This window comes from Rhinoderma darwinii, chromosome 3 (genome assembly GCF_050947455.1).
Source record: "Rhinoderma darwinii isolate aRhiDar2 chromosome 3, aRhiDar2.hap1, whole genome shotgun sequence".
Lineage (NCBI taxonomy): Eukaryota > Metazoa > Chordata > Amphibia > Anura > Rhinodermatidae > Rhinoderma > Rhinoderma darwinii.
The window spans coordinates 351102781-351121680 of NC_134689.1; the positions used below are offsets into that span (position 1 = coordinate 351102781).

At 41.3% G+C, this 18900-nt stretch overlaps 1 long non-coding RNA gene across 8 annotated transcripts in view; it reads left to right on the forward strand.

Annotated features, from left to right (window-relative positions):
• The first annotated feature begins 1737 nt into the window (after window positions 1-1737).
• Window positions 1738-18900, forward strand: part of LOC142748222 (uncharacterized) — a 108913-nt gene continuing 91750 nt past the window's right edge. For 6 of the 8 annotated variants that reach the window (XR_012882188.1, XR_012882194.1, XR_012882191.1 and 3 more), the window contains exons 1-3: window positions 1738-1812; window positions 5157-5230; window positions 11880-11953. This is a non-coding gene — a long non-coding RNA (uncharacterized LOC142748222). The remainder of the gene's footprint in view (window positions 1813-5156; window positions 5231-11879; window positions 11954-18900) is intronic. The other 2 variants (XR_012882193.1, XR_012882192.1) reach the window with 2 other exon arrangements.

The following is an 18900-nucleotide window of genomic DNA, read 5'->3' on the forward strand; positions in this document are numbered from 1 at the left end:
AAATCCCCCAAAACATGAAACCGCGCCAGATCCCCCCCCACACACACACAAAAACGCCCCCCCCCCCCACACACACACACACAAACGCACACGAACAATCCCCACGCGCTCACACGTACACACCTTACCGGCAGCTGGTCTTCTCCAAAGTGGCGCCGTCTTTCCCCCCAACAAGCCAGCTTCTCTGCTGGATCGCTCTGAACTGAGCATGCGCATTGCAGTGCGAGACGGCAGAAGCACAGTATGTAACAATCGGCTCCCGTTCGTTATGCCCTATAGCTGCCATATTTCATCTGTGTATGTGTCGTTAAGCGACACGTCAGCGACATATCAGCCCCCAGTGAATTAAAAAAGTGTTAACCCCTTACAGACGTGAACAATTATCAGATTTTAATTTTCATTTTTTCCTCCCCACTTTCCAAAAGCCATAACTTTTTAATTTTTCCGTCGATATAGTCCTATGAGGGCTTGATTTTTGTGGGACGAGTTGTAGTGTTTCGTTGCACCATTTATTGTGCCATATAATGTACTAGTAAACAGGAAAAAAATTATTTGTGGGGTAGAAAATGAAAAACACATGGATTCCTCCATTGATTTTTGCGCTTCATTTTTATGGAATTCACCTTTCAATTAAAATATGTTAACTTTTTTCTGTGGGTCAATACGATTACGGCGATACTAAATATATATAGTTTTTTCTATGCTTTACTACTTTTACAAGGAAAAAATTAAGCGTAAAAAAAATAAAAATTATTTTGTGTTGCCAAATTCTGAGAGCCATAACTTTTTTATTTTTCCGTCGATTAAGTGGTATAAGGGCTTATTTTTTGCGGGTTTAAGCTGTAGTTTTTAATGCTACAATTTTTGGAGTACATGTAAGATTTTGAACACTTTTCATTAAATTTTTTGTGGGAGATGAGGTGACCAAAAAATATAAATTCTGGCATTTACATTTTTTGTTTTTTACGGCGTACATCGTACGGGTTAAATAAGAATATATTGTAATAGTTCAGACCTTTACGGATGCGGCGATACCAATTATGTTTATTTTTTTTATTTTTTTTCCAATGCTTTAGTGGGTAAATGCGAAAAGTGTTTTTTTTTTAACTTATAATATTTTTTTTTTATTACATTAACAAAAAAGACTTTATTTTACTAATTTTAACTTTTTTTTTTATTAGTCCCCTCTAGGGGACTTCAACTAGCGATCCACTATATACTATAGCCGTCCAAAATTTTGCATGCTCCGTTAGACTTCTATGGGTGAGTCTGTGCCGCAATTGCAGACAGGAATAGGATATGTTCTATATTTTGCTTTTTAGTTCTACGGCCCGGACACACATCCGTAAATATACGGAAAGGTGTCCTTGGCCAATAGAAATTTGTGGGTCACCAGATTATCCTTAATTATGGATTTGTAATTACAGATAGAAACTTTGGTCATGTGCATGGGGCCTCATTTAGGGGTTTTGCTCAGAGCCAAATACATGTTACTTGTGACTTCTTGAGGCTTATGGTCAGGATGGGGTGGTCTGTGCATCCTCTTGCATTGTAAGACTTGAGGCGGGATCTCTAGTTTGACTCCTCAGAAGGTATCCCAGAAAGGGTTTGATTGCCCCTTTTGAAATAATTTTTGTTTTATCAGAAACTAGGCACAGTAACATCTCTTTACTGATCCAACACATCTATAGCATATACCAGGAACGTATTATCACACCTCTTTCTTTCTTTTTTCTAGGTGTCTATTTGAAAGTGAAGAGAAGCGAGATATGGAATTCTCCAGTCAGCGGCAATAGAGGAATCAGAGGATGGGTAATTCATATTATTAATTACTGATAAATATCAGGCTAGTTTCTAGCGGTGGACTTTTAGAGGTGTGGTAATCCCTTCCTGGTATATAAGGATATATTTCTAGTAGTACATATATTGGCTATAGATATGTAAGGGCATTGTAAATGCCTTTGTGTTCTACACATGGGTGGGCTGCATTTGACTTTCCAACATACACATTCATCACCATCTCCACTTCCCCAATGGGAAATTTTTGGCTGGCATGTTGGGTATTGTGGCTTGCATAGGGAGAATTGTGAGCATTGTGGCTGTCCTCGCGGAATTGTAATTAGCATTGAAGGCATTGTTGCTGTCATTAGATGGCATTGTGACTTAGTTGGAGATATGGTATTAAAATTGGCATTGTGTTTGGGAAAGTGATAGTTGTCATGAGAACATTTTGTTTGTCTTGGGGCATTATGGTTCTCTTAAGAGGCAATAAGTGAATTGTGGTTGTCATGGTTGTATTCCGAATAGCAAAGGGGGCATGGAGGATAATGTGGCTCACTTTGAGGAACTTGTGGCTGTAATAGAGCTATTGTAGTTGGGATAAGGAACATTATGGTTGTCACGTGGCATAGTGGCTCTTATGAGTGCATTATTGCTTGAATGGGAGCCATTGTGGCTGGTATTTGGATATTTGGATAAGACATATAGCGGGTGTTCTGTGGGCATTGCGTCTTGCATTAGAAACATTGTGCGTAGAATGGGGGCAATCTAGTTGGAATAGGGCCATTAATGGCATTGTAACTGGCATGGAGGGCATTGTGTAATTTCCGCATTTTCGTAGGCAAAAGGGGAATTGAGAGCATTGTGGCTGTAATGGAGATATTGTCGCTGGGCTCAGGGACAGTGTGGCAGTCATGTGGGCTTAATGGCTCTTATAGGAGCTTTGTGGCTGGCACGTGGGCATTACTGCTGCCATAGTAGGAATTGTGGTTGACATAGGGACTTTGTAGTTGTCATGGGGGCATTGAGGTATGCAAAAAAGGCATTCAGGCCATTGTGGCTGATATGGAGTGCAATGTGGCGTTTGTGGTGGCATTGATGCTGGCATAGATCAATGGGCTTTCTGGTTGTTCGATAAATTTGTAATTGGCACTTAGGGCATTGTGGCACAGTGGCTGGCATGGAGGACAATTTACGATCATGGGGGCATTGGGGCTGGCATAAGAGGCATTGGCAGCACTGTGTCTGCGCTAAAGTACATTGTGGCTCGCATAGTGGCATTGTGGCTCCTGGCATAATGACTGTAATGGGGCATTGTAGTTGTCATAGGGCTATTGAAGCCATTGTGGCTGTCATGGTTGTATTGCAGTTAACTTAGGCGGCATTTAGAGCAATGTGGTTTGGATAAGGGGCATTGTGAAAGGAATAAGGGACACTGGACTTTGTATCGGTCATGGGGACATTTTAGCTGCCATATGGGATATTGGTTAGAAGCATTATGGCTGTCACGTGGTATTGGATGTAATGGGGGCTTTGTGGTTGGTTGGCATTGTGGTTGGCTGGCAGGGAGGAAGTTGTGGCTAACATTGAGGATATTATGACTGGGATATGGGGCATAGCGAGTGTCATGAGGATATTGTGGCTTGCAGGTGTCATTATGGCTGGCACGGGGACTTGTGTCTGTCATGTCTTGGTTAGCAAAGGGGAAAGTGAGTTCATTGTGGCTTTAATAAAGGCATAGTGGCTTGCAAAGGAGCATTGACAGTTGGTGGTTTCCATTTTGGCTTTCGGGCTGGCATAAGGGGCATTGACAGCATTGTTGCATGGATAAAGTACATTGTGGTCGCATGATTGTTGATTTTCTGGTGGCTTTGTGGCTGTCATTTAGGGCATTTGACTGTCATAGTGGCATTGTGTCCCTTATAAATGACATTGTGGGTTTCATGAGGGCATAGTCACTCTTATAGGAGCATTATTGCCAGCATTGGGCATTGTAAATGCCTTGGTGTCATTGAGCGCAATGTCATTGTCATTGGCGCATTGTGCCTTACATGGGAGCTTTGTGGCTGTCATGTGGTTAATTGTAGTTTGCATATAGATACTGGAGGCCATTGTGTGTTGAATAAAGGACATTTGGGTGGTCATTGTAGCTTGGATAAGGGGTATCACCGGCATTGCTGCTGGGATAAAGTACACTGTAGCTGGCATGGGGACTTTGTGGCTGGCATAGTGGCCACTGACAGCGTGGTTGCTGCCATTAAGGCATTTTTGTGGAGATAACGTAGATTGCGTGTGTCATGGGATCAATGGGGGTGTCATGGGGTTTTAGTGACTTAGGAGACCATGTAAATGACATGGGGCATAATGTGGCTATTATAAGAACCTTGTGGCTGGCATGGCGCATTGTAGATGGAATAAGGTGCATTGTGGGTGTTGTGAGTGCATTGTGGCTAACCTGAAAAGCATTGTGGCTTTTTTTAAGGTCTTGTAGCTGGCACGGTAGGCACTACGGTTGTCATGTGGGAATTTTGGTTGGCTTAGCAGGTATTGAAGGCATGGTGATTTGCATAGGGGGCATTGATGACTTTGTGGTTGTTATGTGGCGGAAATGTGGCTGGCACTGAGGACTTTGTGGCTGTCATTGGAGCCATTTAGATGTGGTGGGACAATGTAGCTGTCATAGGTGCATTTTGGCTGTCATTGGAAAATTGTGACTGTCGTGGCTTTTTGATTTAGGGTTTGCGTGGACGATGTTTCTTTTTTTACTATGAGAGGCACAGTATAGTTGATGTGTCTAATTTTCTTTGCCTCTCTAGTGATTTGGCCACAAGTTGCAAGTCAGCATCTAGCTATTTTCGCTACTAGTGATATAACTTTGTGTCTTAACCTGGCGCATGTGAGGTCTTTGTTGTATTTGTGATATTCTTCATGATTGACTGATAATAGCTATATTGTGTCCTCTCTAGGTCACATTTAGGCCCATGTCATATATGAGTTGTAAATGGTCCACTGAATAGATTGTAGAATGGTTTTCTGTTTTATACAGATGTGGAGGAGAGTGCTATTTCTTCTAGACATCTGATCTTTGATGTGATTTGTGCCTAATTTTGGGGTTGTGATCAGAGTTGATTATATCCTACTTATAGCTTCTAGTCAAGATGGGGTGGTTTGTGCATACTCTTGGATAGGAAGACTTGAGGTTGGATCTCTAATTTGGCTCCTCAGACTGTATCACAGAAAGGGTTTAATTGGCCCTTAAAATATTTGGGGGTTTCATTAGAAACTAGGCACACTAAAATCTCTTTACTGTTTCCAATACATCTATAGCATATACCAGGAATGTATTATCACACCTCTTTCTTGATTTTTTTTTCTAGGTGTCTATTTGAAAGTGAAGAGAAGCACGATATGGAATCCTCCAGACAGCGGCAATAGAGGAATCAAATGACTGGTAATTAATATTATTATTAATTACTGATAATTATCAGGCTAGTTTCTAGCTCTGGACTTTCAGAGGTGTGGTAATACCTTCCCGGTATATAAGGATATATGTCTAGTAGTACATATATTGGCTATAGATATTTAAGGACATTGTAAATGCCTTTGTGTTCTACACATGGGTGCACTGCATTTACATTCCAACATACACATTCATCACCATCTCCACTTCCCCAATGGGAAATTTTTGGCTGGTATGGAGGGTATTGTGGCTGGCATAGGGAGAATTGAGGGCATAGGGTCAGTCCTCGCGGAATTGTAATTAGCATTGAAGACATTGTTGCTGTAATACGATGCATTCCGTGATTGTTGTTGTCAGAGGACATTGTGGCTTTTATGGTAACATCGTGACTGGGAATTAGGGATAGTGTGGCTGTCATGAGGACATTGTGACTTTTTTGGAGGCATTGTGATATTTGTGTTGGGATTGTGACTGGTAAAGTGAACAATGAGGGCATTGTGACTTAGTTGGAGATGTGGTATTAAAATGGGCATTGTGTTTGGGAATGTGGTAGGTGTCATGAGAGCATTTTGTTTGTCTTGGGGCATTATGAAGAGGCAATAAGTGAATTGTGGTTGCCATGGTTGTATTCCGAATGGCTAAGAGGGCATGGAGAGTAATGTGGCTGGGATAAGGGACATTGTGGATGTCATGTGGCATAGTGGCTCTCATGAGTGCATTGTTACATGAATGGGAGCCATTTTGGCTAATATTTGGCTATTTGGATGACATATAGCCGGTGTCATGTGGACATTGTAACTGTCCTCGCGGAATTGTAATTAGCATTGAAGGTATTGTTGCTGTCATTAGATGGCATTGTGACTTAGTTGGAGATGTGGTATTAAAATGGGCATTACGTTTCGGAAAGTGGTAATTGTCATGAAATCATTTTGTTTGTCTTGGGGCATTATGGTTCTCTTAAGAGGCAATAAGTGAATTGTGGTTGTCATGGTTGTATTCCGAATGGCTAAGGGGGCATTAAGGATAATGTGGCTGGCATTGTGGGACGGCTAAGGGGGCATTAAGGATAATGTGGCTGGCATTGTGGGACCTGTGGCTGTAATAGAGCTATTGTAGCTGGGATAAGGGACATTTTGGATGTCATGGGGGCATAGTGGCTCTTATGAGTGCATTGTTGCTTGAATGGGAGCCATTGTGGCTGGTATTTGGCTATTTGGATAAGATATATAGTGGGTGTTCTGTGGGCATTGCTTCTTGCATTGGGGGCATTATGCGTAGAATGGGGGGGCAATCTAGTTGGAATAGGGCTATTAATGGCATTGTGAAAGGCATGGAGGGCATTGTGCCATTTCTTCATTTTCATTGGCAAAAGGGGAATTGAGACCATTGTGGCTGTAATGGAGATATTGTGCCTGGGCTCAGGGACAGTGTGGCAGACATGTGGGCATAATGGCTCCAGAGGAACACTGTGGCTGGCACGTGGGCATTGCTGCCATAGGAGGAATTGTGGTTGACATAGGGACTTTGTAGTGTTCATGGGAGCATTGAGGTATGCAAAAAAGGCATTCAGGCCATTGTGGCTGATATGGAGTGCAATGTGGCGTTTGTTACATAGTTACATAGTTACATAGTTAGTACGGCTGAAAAAAGACACATGTCCATCAAGTTCAACCAAGGGAAGGGAAAAGGGAAGGAAAAATTTCTACACATAGGAGCTAATATTTTTTTGTTCTAGGAAATTATCTAACCCTTTTTTAAAGCCATCTACTGTCCCTGCTGTGACCAGCTCCTGCGGTAGACTATTCCGTAGATTCACAGTTCTCACTGTAAAGAAGCCTTGTCGCCTCTGCAGCTTGAACCTTTTTTTCTCCAGACGGAGGGAGTGCCCCCTTCTTTTTTGAGGGGGTTTTACAAGGAACAGGATTTCACCATATTTTTTGTATGTGCCATTAATATATTTATATAAGTTAATCATGTCCCCCCTTAGTCGTCTTTTTTCAAGGCTAAATAGGTTTAATTCTTTCAATCTTTCCTCATAACTTAAATTCTCCATGCCCCTAATTAGCTTCGTTGCTCTTCTTTGTATTTTTTCCAACTCCAGGGCATCCTTTCTATGAACTGGAGCCCAGAACTGGACTGCATATTCTAGATGAGGCCTCACTAATGCTTTGTAAAGTAATATTACATCCCTGTCCCGCGAGTCCATGCCTCTTTTAATACACGACAATATCCTGCTGGCCTTTGAAGCAGCTGATTGACACTGCATGCTGTTATTGAGTTTATGATTTACAAGTACACCCAGATCCTTCTCAACAAGTGAATCCGCCAGTGTAGCTCCCCCTAGGACATATGATGCATGCAGGTTGTTGGTACCCAGATGCATAACTTTACATTTATCTACATTAAACTTCATCTGCCAAGTGGACGCCCAAACACTTAGTTTGTTTAAATCTGCCTGTAATTCATGAACATCTTCCATAGTCTGAACTATATTGCATAGCTTGGTGTCATCTGCAAAAATAGAAATAGTGCTATTAATCCCATCCTCTATATCATTAATAAATAAGTTGAATAATAGGGGTCCCAGCACTGAACCCTGGGGTACACCACTTATAACCGGTGACCATTCAGAGTAGGAATCATTGACCACAACTCTCTGGATACGGTCCTTGAGCCAATTCTCAATCCAATTACAAACTATATTTTCTAAACCTATAGTCCGTAATTTACCCATTAGGCGTCTATGGGGGACAGTGTCAAATGCCTTTGCAAAGTCCAAAAACACTAAATCCACAGCGGCCCCTCTGTCTAGACTTCTGCTCACCTCTTCATAAAAACAGATTAGGTTAGTTTGACAACTTCTGTCCTTAGTAAAACCGTGCTGGCTGTCACTTATAATGCTATTTATTGTCACATAATCCTGTATATATTCCCTCAATAGCCCCTCAAACATTTTCCCCACGATGGATGTTAAGCTTACTGGTCTATAATTACCCGGGGAAGACATAGAGCCCTTTTTGAAAATAGGCACCACATTTGCCCTGCGCCAGTCCCTTGGCACTATACCAGTCACTAGAGATTCTCTGAATATTATGAAAAGGGGGACAGAAATAACTGAACTAAGCTCTTTAAGAACTCTAGGGTGTAACCCATCTGGTCCCGGGGCCTTGTGCACATTTATTTTATTTAATTTAGCTTGGACCATCTCTACATTCATCCAATTCAGTATATCAACTGATATATTAACAGCACTGGCACCGGCTACATCAGCTGCTCCTTCTTCAGTTGTATATACAGAGCTAAAGAACCCATTTAGTAACTCTGCCTTCTCTTGATCCCCTGTGATCAACTCCCCATTACCATTATCTAGGGGTCCCACATGTTCAGACCTGGGCTTTTTTGCATTTATATGCTTGAAGAATTTTTTGGGATTTGTTTTACTATCCTTGGCCACCTGCCTTTCATTTTGTATTTTTGCTAATTTTATTACATTTTTACAGATTTTATTAAGCTCCTTATATTTTACAAAGGCTACAGCTGTACCCTCAGATTTGTATTTTTTAAATGCCCTTTTTTTGTCATGTATTGCCCCTTTCACAGAATGTGTAAGCCATGTGGGGTTTAATTTGAGTCGTTTATACTTGTTACCTGTAGGAATAAATTTTGCACTATAATAAATCAAAGTAGATTTGAAAATCTCCCATTTATCATTTGTTCCATTATTTGACATTAGTTCTTCCCAGTCTATATCCTGAATTGCAGCCCTCATCCTGGGGAAATTGGCTTTCTTAAAATTAAATGTTTTTGCCCTCCCAGCCTGCGTTTGTTTTTTACAGTATAGGTAAAATGTAACTATATTATGATCACTGTTACCGAGGTTTTCACGAACATTGACATTCCCAACAAGATCTGCATTATTAGAAATGACCAGATCCAACAGAGCTTCACCTCTAGTCGGGTCTTCCACAAACTGGCCCATAAAATTTTCCTGCAACAGGTTGAGGAAATGTCTCCCCTTTGCAGTTGAAGCCGAACCATGACACCAATTAATATCCCGGAAATTAAAATCTCCCATTATCACTACAGTACCCGCCTGTGCAGCCCGCTCCATCTGTTTATATAGCTGAACTTCCATCTCCTCAGTTATATTGGGGGGTCTATAGATTACACCAAAAGTAATTTTTTCAGTGTTTACCTCCCTTTCTAGTTCCACCCACAAGGTTTCAACCTTGTGGTGGCATTGATGCTGGCATAGATAGAATTGAGGGATTTCTGGTTGTTCGATAAATTTGTAATTGGCACTTAGGGCATTGTGGCTCACATATGAGTAATTTTTGGGGATAGTGGCTGTCATTGGGGGGCATTGTGGATTTTAGGTAAGCATTGTGTCTGGTAAAGTGGACAATGAGGACATAGTGGTTGTCATGGGGCATTTTAGTTGTCCTGGTTCTATTGATGTTGGCTTAGGGAGCATTGAGGACAATATGGCTGGCATTGAGAGCATTAGATTATCATGGAGCATAGTGGCTGGGATAAGGGACATTGTGGACCTTGCAGATGTCATGGCTGCATTTTGACTGGGAAATGGGACATTGTTGATTTCATGGGGGCAATTTAGCTGGCATTTAGAGCACAGTGGCTGGCATGGAGGACAATTTACGATCATGGGGGCATTGGGGCTGGCATAAGAGGCATTTGCAGCACTGTCTGCGCTAAAGTACATTGTGGCTCGCATAGTGGCATTGTGGCTCCTGGCATAATGACTGTCATGGGGAATTGTAGTTGTCATAGGGCTATTGAAGCCATTGTGGCTGTCATGGTTGTATTGCAGTTAACTTAGGCGGCATTGAGAACAATGTGGTTTGGATAAGGGGCATTGTGAAAGGAATAAGGGACACTGGACTTTGTATCTGTCATGGGGACATTTTAGCTGCCATATGGGATATTGGTTAGAAGCATTATGGCTGTCACGTGGTATTGGATGTAATGGGGGCTTTGTGGTTGGCTGGCAGGGAGGAAGTTGCGGCTAACATTGAGGATATTATGACTGGGATATGGGACATAGCGAGTGTCATGAGGATATTGTGGCTTGCAGGTGTCATTATGGCTGGCACGGGGACTTCTGTCTGTCATGTCTTGGTTAGCAAAGGGGAAAGTGAGTTCATTGTGGCTTTAATAAAGGCATAGTGGCTTGCAAAGGAGCATTGACAGTTGGTGGTTTCCATTTTGGCTTTCGGGCTGGCATAAGGGGCATTGACAGCATTGTTGCATGGATAAAGTACATTGTGGTCGCATGATTGTTGATTTTCTGGTGGCTTTGTGGCTGTCATGGAGGGCATTTGACTGTCATAGTGGCATTGTGTCCCTTATAAATGACATTGTGGGTTTCATGAGGGCATAGTCACTCTTATAGGAGCATTATTGCCAGCATTGGGCATTGCTGCTGGGATAAAGTACACTGTAGCTGGCATGGGGACTTTGTGGCTGGCATAGTGGCCACTGACAGCGTGGTTGCTGCCATTAAGGCATTTTTGTGGAGATAACGTAGATTGCGTGTGTCATGGGATCAATGGGGGTGTCATGGGGTTTTAGTGACTTAGGAGACCATGTAAATGACATGGGGCATAATGTGGCTATTATAAGAACCTTGTGGCTGGCATGGCGCATTGTAGATGGAATAAGGTGCATTGTGGGTGTTGTGAGTGCATTGTGGCTAACCTGAAAAGCATTGTGGCTTTTTTTAAGGTCTTGTAGCTGGCACGGCAGGCACTACGGTTGTCATGTGGGAATTTTGGTTGGCTTAGCAGGTATTGAAGGCATGGTGATTTGCATAGGGGGCATTGATGACTTTGTGGTTGTTATGTGGCGGAAATGTGGCTGGCACTGAGGACTTTGTGGCTGTCATTGGAGCCATTTAGATGTGGTGGGACAATGTAGCTGTCATAGGTGCATTTTGGCTGTCATTGGAAAATTGTGACTGTCGTGGCTTTTTGATTTAGGGTTTGCGTGGACGATGTTTCTTTTTTTACTATGAGGGGCACAGTATAGTTGATGTGTCTAATTTTCTTTGCCTCTCTAGTGATTTGGCCACAAGTTGCAAGTCAGCATCTAGCTATTTTCGCTACTAGTGATATCACTTTGTGTCTTAACCTGGCGCATGTGAGGTCTTTGTTGTATTTGTGATATTCTTCATGATTGACTGATAATAGCTATATTGTGTCCTCTCTAGGTCAAATTTAGGCCCATGTCATATATGAGTTGTAAATGGTCCACTGAATAGATTGTAGAATGGTTTTCTGTTTTATACAGATGTGGAGGAGAGTGCTATTTCTTCTAGACATCTGATCTTTGATGTGATTGGTGACTAATTTTGGGGTTGTGATCAGAGTTGGTTATATCCTACTTATAGCTTCTAGTCAAGATGGGGTGGTTTGTGCATACTCTTGGATAGGAAGACTTGAGGTTGGATCTCTAATTTGGCTCCTCAGAATGTATCACAGAAAGGGTTTAATTGGCCCTTAAAATATTTGGGGGTTTCATTAGAAACTAGGCACACTAAAATCTCTTTACTGTTTCCAATACATCTATAGCATATACCAGGAATGTATTATCACACCACTTTCTTGATTTTTTTTTCTAGGTGTCTATTTGAAAGTGAAGAGAAGCAAGATATGGAATCCTCCAGACAGCGGCAATAGAGGAATCAAATGAATGGTAATTAATATTATCATTAATTACTGATAATTATCAGGCTAGTTTCTAGCTCTGGACTTTCAGAGGTGTGGTAATACCTTCCCGGTATATAAGGATATATGTCTAGTAGTACATATATTGGCTATAGATATTTAAGGGCATTGTAAATGCCTTTGTGTTCTACACATGGGTGCACTGCATTTACATTCCAACATACACATTCATCACCATCTCCACTTCCCCAATGGGAAATTTTTGGCTGGTATGGAGGGTATTGTGGCTGGCATAGGGAGAATTGAGGGCATAGGGTCTGTCCTCGCGGAATTGTAATTTGCATTGAAGACATTGTTGCTGTAATACGATGCATTCCGTGATTGTTGTTGTCAGAGGACATTGTGGCTTTTATGGTAACATCGTGACTGGGAATTAGGGATAGTGTGGCTGTCATGAGGACATTGTGACTTTTTTTGAGGCATTGTGATATTTGTGTTGGGATTGTGACTGGTAAAGTGAACAATGAGGGCATTGTGACTTAGTTGGAGATGTGGTATTAAAATGGGCATTGTGTTTGGGAATGTGGTAGTTGTCATGAGAGCATTTTGTATGTCTTGGGGCATTATGAAGAGGCAATAAGTGAATTGTGGTTGCCATGGTTGTATTCCGAATGGCTAAGAGGGTGTGATCGCAATTTGAGTCACGTTACGCCTTGATCTCCATGCAGGTTCAAATCAGGTGGGGGGGTGCGAGCTCGGAGAAGCAACAGATACACTGAGACGTTTCTCAAAGTAAAAATCCTTCTGACTTTATTTAACCGTAGTGGTCGCTTTTATAGCATCAGAACAAAGAACATTCCATAACATATGAGTCATCTGTATATTCAATCCTTACATCCTTCTTTCCCATAAAACTCATTGGTGGAACACAAGGTATTCCCTTTGGTTTCCTTTTATGCTTAGGGGGGTTGGTCAAGTGATTGACCACCATCTGTTCGCAATTTCAAGAGACGGCAGAAGCAGCTGCAAACTATTTCCTCTCTTAACCTTTCTAAAATACCCATTCTATTGTAACACATGTTCTCCTCTATAACATTTCACTCCTTGGGGCCCCAGATACATTATACATATATTTATACCATAACAATCCCTCCTTTTGTGATTTTACCAACACCTAAATTCCAATGCTACTTCTATCTCCTGATAGCAAGGCTTCGATCCATTTCTTCACTTGATTCACACAGGTATGTAGGTGGGGTAATCTCACAACATTCTTTCATCATAATGTATAGGCCCCTGATTGAATGCTTCCCTTATTTTGCAAAATGTATAACAATTAAAACATGTAAGCAATACAAATAATATCATTAAACAAATCAATGGTTGGAATAACACATGCAGTATCTTAGTGGCAGTGGGGGAAAATCCTGTAAATATGTCATACCAATGATGGGCACTAGCATCTTTTATTGCTGACGATAAATGTATTACTTCCTTAGCTGCTATTGTAGCCAATACTTTCACTTTACTTAGAGTTACATTATGGGCTGCTATCAATTTCTTTACGTCTTTAGACTTTTGTAACACTTGTTTTAACTCTTCCAGTGGCAAACTAAAATTTCCATAGGGCAAAGGTTCAGGTACCCATATAGTGGACATTATTTCTTCTAAAGTAGGCAGGAACACTATAGTTTGGTTCCCCCAAGTCAAATGCGTCACATTGTATAGACATCCTGAAAATGGTCCTATGAGATTAAACTGGCTAAGGGTCTGCTTGTTGTTAGTTATTAAACATACATGCTGTGGACCTACTTCAATATAAACCTGTAGGTTAGCTTCTGGGATTATAGTGAGTGCGCATACATTATCCTGGTGCTGCATTAGACAGGGTTCATATATCCCTGACTGCTGATTACATACATATCCATGCTCTGTTAACTGGCACAAATCTATATTCCTTGTCTTATTTTGAGAATCTATGTGTGTTCCTTTCATTTCTGGCATCCAATATTTTCCTAATAATGTCACCGGATCAATCATTACCATTGGCATAACAATAAATTTGCATAATAGAGTAGGATTTTTCACATGAAATGCTATTAGTCTTCCTGCGCACCATTTAGGTGTACACTCAGTATACTCAGGCTGTAACAATAACCACGTATCATTTCTCTCTCCTATGGGCAGAATGTCTGTCCATTGCCTAACATGACTACTAAACAATTTATTCTTAAAATTATTCATCTGTTCTTGTTGCCACATCGTTTTAAGCGTACATACTGTCCAATTTACAAAAGTTGATACATTCTGTAATGTTCTATATTCGGTTAGCATACTTTCATTAAAAACATTTAGAAACAGTTCATCTATAGCTAACCCTTTTTGCTGTAAGTGAAAGGTAGTAGGTAACCATGAGGCACCTATCCTTAATGCAGTAGATGTGTCGTCTCCCACTGAGTTTAATTTGTTCATAACTGTTTCTACCTGTATACCATTCAATACTCCTAATCCCGTTCCTACCCCTCCTAATAGCGGGTCATACCATTCTCTTTTTTTTGTCTATGACAGCTGGGGGATTCAGGGAAGGAAATATTGAAGTGTACATTCTTTTTCTGCTGTTGGGTTACAGCGCTCTTACAAGTGTGTGGGATTCTTTCCAGACTTTGTACTGTTATATGTGGCTTAAAACTATCTCTTAAAATTGTTATCAAGAATACAAAATATCTTCTATTTCTTATTTGGCTATTATTCATACATAATATCATCCCATCAGTTTCTTTTATTACAATCGTAGAGTTGAGCCTCTCCTTGTTGCATCTTTCATAAATCTTATTTATCATTTCATTTCTATTTTTACTGGTTGTATATTTCTATAGATACTGTAAATCTGGTTCATAACAACAAAACAACAGCCCCGGCGTCTCTTCTTGTATGCTAATGTTGGCTGTTTTGTCTATGTGAAGGTACACAGTCCCTCCATGTGGTCCTTTTCTCCAAGTCCCTTCGGTTGTAGTCACATTTGTAGTATAACACGGGTCATTGGCCTTACAGGTGTAGTTACCCTGCTTTCTATCCACTGTGGCATTCGCCCACACTGTCCTGAACTGTTCCAGTGATTCTGTACTGATTACGTGTACAGGAGTAGCAGTTCTGCCTTTTTGTATAAGAGCACACGCAACAACCGCCGCAACAACCGCAAAGATCTTCATTCTTCTGGCTGAAGAACCTTTTTACAATGACTGGTGTGAATCCAGCTTGCCTTTCCTTCGAGCTTCACTGAGGTGCTTGTAACGAGTAGGACTTGAAAAGGACTTGAAACGGTCCGTCAAATCTTGGGTCTAGACTTTTCCTCACGTGTCTTTTGACAACGACCCAATCTCCTGGTTCTAGCTTATGCGTCCCTTCAACTGAATCGGGATCTAGAATGGAAGCAAAAACTTGTGCATACACCTTGGTCAATTGTTTGTTCAGCGTTTATACATAATCTGTTAGTCTACCATACTGCATTTGGAGCACCTGTGGAAAATAACATCCTAATCTGGGAGCCGACCCAAATAAGATCTCATATGGGCTGAGACCTGTTCTTTTTGTGGGCGTGTATCTTACTGAGAACAAGGCTAATGGTAGACACTCGGTCCATGGTTTCCCGGTTTCTACCATTACTTTTTGGATTTTCAATTTGAGAGTCCCATTTAGTCTCTCAACCTTCCCACTACTTTGTGGATGGTATGGTGTATGTAGGGCTTGACTTATGCCTAGAGCTGACAACACATAGTTCATGATTTCACCCGTAAAATGAGTTCCTCTGTCGCTCTCCATCATCTCTGGAACTCCATATCTGCACACCACCTCGTTGATCAGTTTCTTTGCTGTGGCTACGGCTTGTAGCTTTGGTTACTGGAAAAGCTTCTGGCCATCCTGAAAAGAGATCAATACAAACAAGCACATACTCATAGGTACCAACTTTGGGTAGTTGAATATAGTCTATCTGCAGTCTCTGGAACGGATATATAGGTCTGGGTGTGTGCTTCTGTGGTACTTTTACAGTTCTTCCAATATTATGTGTTGCACAGATCATGCATCCTTGTGTAAAACTGCTGGCCATCACACTAAACCCTGGAGCATACCTGGTTTTGTTAACCAAGTCCATCATTGCCGTTTTTGACTGGTGTGTCTCTCCATGTGTTATCTGGGCCATCATTGGGAACATTGTCTTAGGCAGGCACAGTTTATTCTGGCACTGCCAGAGGCCATCTTTTCGTAGCGTTGCTCCTTGGGCCGTCCACTTGTCTTTTTCTTCTTCTGTTGCTTGTCCTTGAAGTTTTTGCAGTAGTTCCGGGCTTACAGCTGGTCTTGTTTCCTCTGGATCTTTTATCTGATATACGGCTGCTAACACGGGTAGCTTCTGTGCTGCTTGCTTTGCCGCTTCGTCTGCCAGGGCATTTCCCCTTTTGTCTCTGGTGAACTCACCTTAGTGTGAGCTTTAATTTTTACTACTGCTACTTCTGTGGGTAACATCAGGGTCTCCATCAAGTATTTTACAAAGTCTGCATTCTTTACAGGTGTACCTGCAGAGGTCAAAAACTGTCTAGCCCTCCATATGGGGCCATAATCGTGTGCAATCCCAAAAGCATATCGAGAGTCAGTGTATATATTTGCTGTCTTTCCTTCTGCATGTTGGCATGCTGCTGCCAGGGCCTTAAGCTCCGCTTCTTGTGCTGAGCGGGACGCTGGTAAGGAGGCTGCTTCTAGGACTACATCTTCGGTGGTTACTGCATATCCTGTAAGAAAAGATCCTTCTACACAATACCTTGAACCATCCACAAAGAGTATTAGGTCTGGGTTTTGGAGTGGGGTATCTTTTACATGTGCGAACCCCACTGTTTCCTGGGCCATAAGGGCCATACAATCATGTTCATCAGTTTCAGACAAAAATTGTGACCATACTTTACCTACGTCTTCTCCCCCTTGCTCCAAAGGCAGTAAGGTAGATGCGTTCAATGTAGTACAGCGGTGTAAAGTAACCTGCTCAGGAAGAAGAAGAGCACAGGTTAATCTCAAATGTCTTGCAGTGGACAAATGCTTAGGTTGTACTTGAGTTAGAATAGCAGTAATATCATGTGGTGGAAATGCCAGGACCAAATCTGAGGCCTTGTTTAGCATTGAATTTACAGCAATAATAACTTTCACACATGATGGGGAACCTCGGGCCACAGGGTCTAGTCTAGCTGAATAATATGCTACCGGGCGCTGCTGTGGTCCATGACTTTGTGTGAGAACTGCAGTGGCATGTCCATTTTGTTCAGTCCAGTACAAAGTATATGATTGCGTAGAGGTACTCCATGGATTGGTGTCACAAGCCGCTACCAAACACAACTCCTCCTCATTCAGCTGATAATCCAAAATACTTTGAGAATCTCACTTTTATCAGGTTCTGCAAATACTTGATTAATACAAAAACAAATAAAAATAAAACATTCCCAAAAACTTTACATCAAATTAACAATGTCCAGACAAGTTTTGTTTTGCCTTCTCCCTCATCTAAATCCATAAAAACTCGTGTGAGTGACGTCACATCGCCTCCTGTGTAACTTTGCTGGAGGGGGATGGTCTCTTACACATAAACCACAATTGTACCTGATCAGTTCCTTCACCCTTCCCCCCTTTGTGGACTCTGCGAGAGTGATGTAGCAGAGTTCAAAACTACATCTCAACATAACACTAGTTTAACCCCTTGTAATGTACAACAGCCTGAAACAAAAATGACTTTTTCCTGACAAACATTTGATCTTTACAATGACATAACTCATGTATGAAATCAAAAAAATAAAACAATTGTAGTTAGTTATTCAATAAAACAGAAAATATTATCTCTGATAACATTAATTACTGCAAACCAATAAACAGTATAACGGTGGGGGCACATACATTTTCAAAACCCCCCGTGTCTCACAGTATCTGTAGTTTAATACATCTGAATTATCAAAACACATGAAATCTGATCACATCATAACACATAAATATCGTAACTTTTATAACCAACAGCGCTTGCGCAAAAGAGAAGAAATTTATTTCAGTTTGTACACATTACTGATATATATATATATATATATATATATATATATATATATATCTCAGCAGTGCATATTGAGATCCCTTTGTCTCATCAGCCCTGCAGACTGCACCCAGTCAGCCCCCCTCCTCCTCCTCCCAAACACAGCACACTCTAGGGGGGAGGGAGGGGGGTCACAAACTCGCAGCTTCTCACAACTTCTTCTCTCACAATCTTAACACTTTCAATGCCGGCAAAACAACATACGTATCTGCAATCATTTATCACACCATTGTATAGGAATTAGCTACGTTAATGTTTAACCGTACAATCTGTCGGCCACCATCTCTATATTATGATGACGTGTTGTTTCATCAGTAAACTAGACTGGAACTTCTGTAAATAGAAAAAAACACTACAAATGACAAAATTAACAAGGTGATTATTTCATACTGATTTGGATGGGCCGGGCGTGGCCACATCAGGGGCAGGGGGGGGGGCAGCCTCTCCCATTAGAAACAGTGCGCAGGGGGTTTCCCACCAACAATGAGGACACACTCAACATGAGGTACGGACGCCATTACCGGGCGTCGGCTGGTCCTGTTTTCTAATACATACAAAATGACACAAAGTCATACAAAATATCTATATCAGCATTTAATGTTGTGTCCATTCATTTCAAGAACAAGATTACATTTCTTATCTCACTAGCAGCTGTTCTCCACCTCCCCCTTCTCTTATCACACTAGTTGATTCTAAATTATACCATATGGGAATTTACTATAAGGTCATTTGCAACATTAAAACAACTACTACTTCTATCACTTCCTTTGCTTTAAACTTTACTTTATAAAATATGAATTTCCTCTGACACTTTTCATCTTTCAGCCATCCACGTTTTGTGTCACAACATTCATTCCATT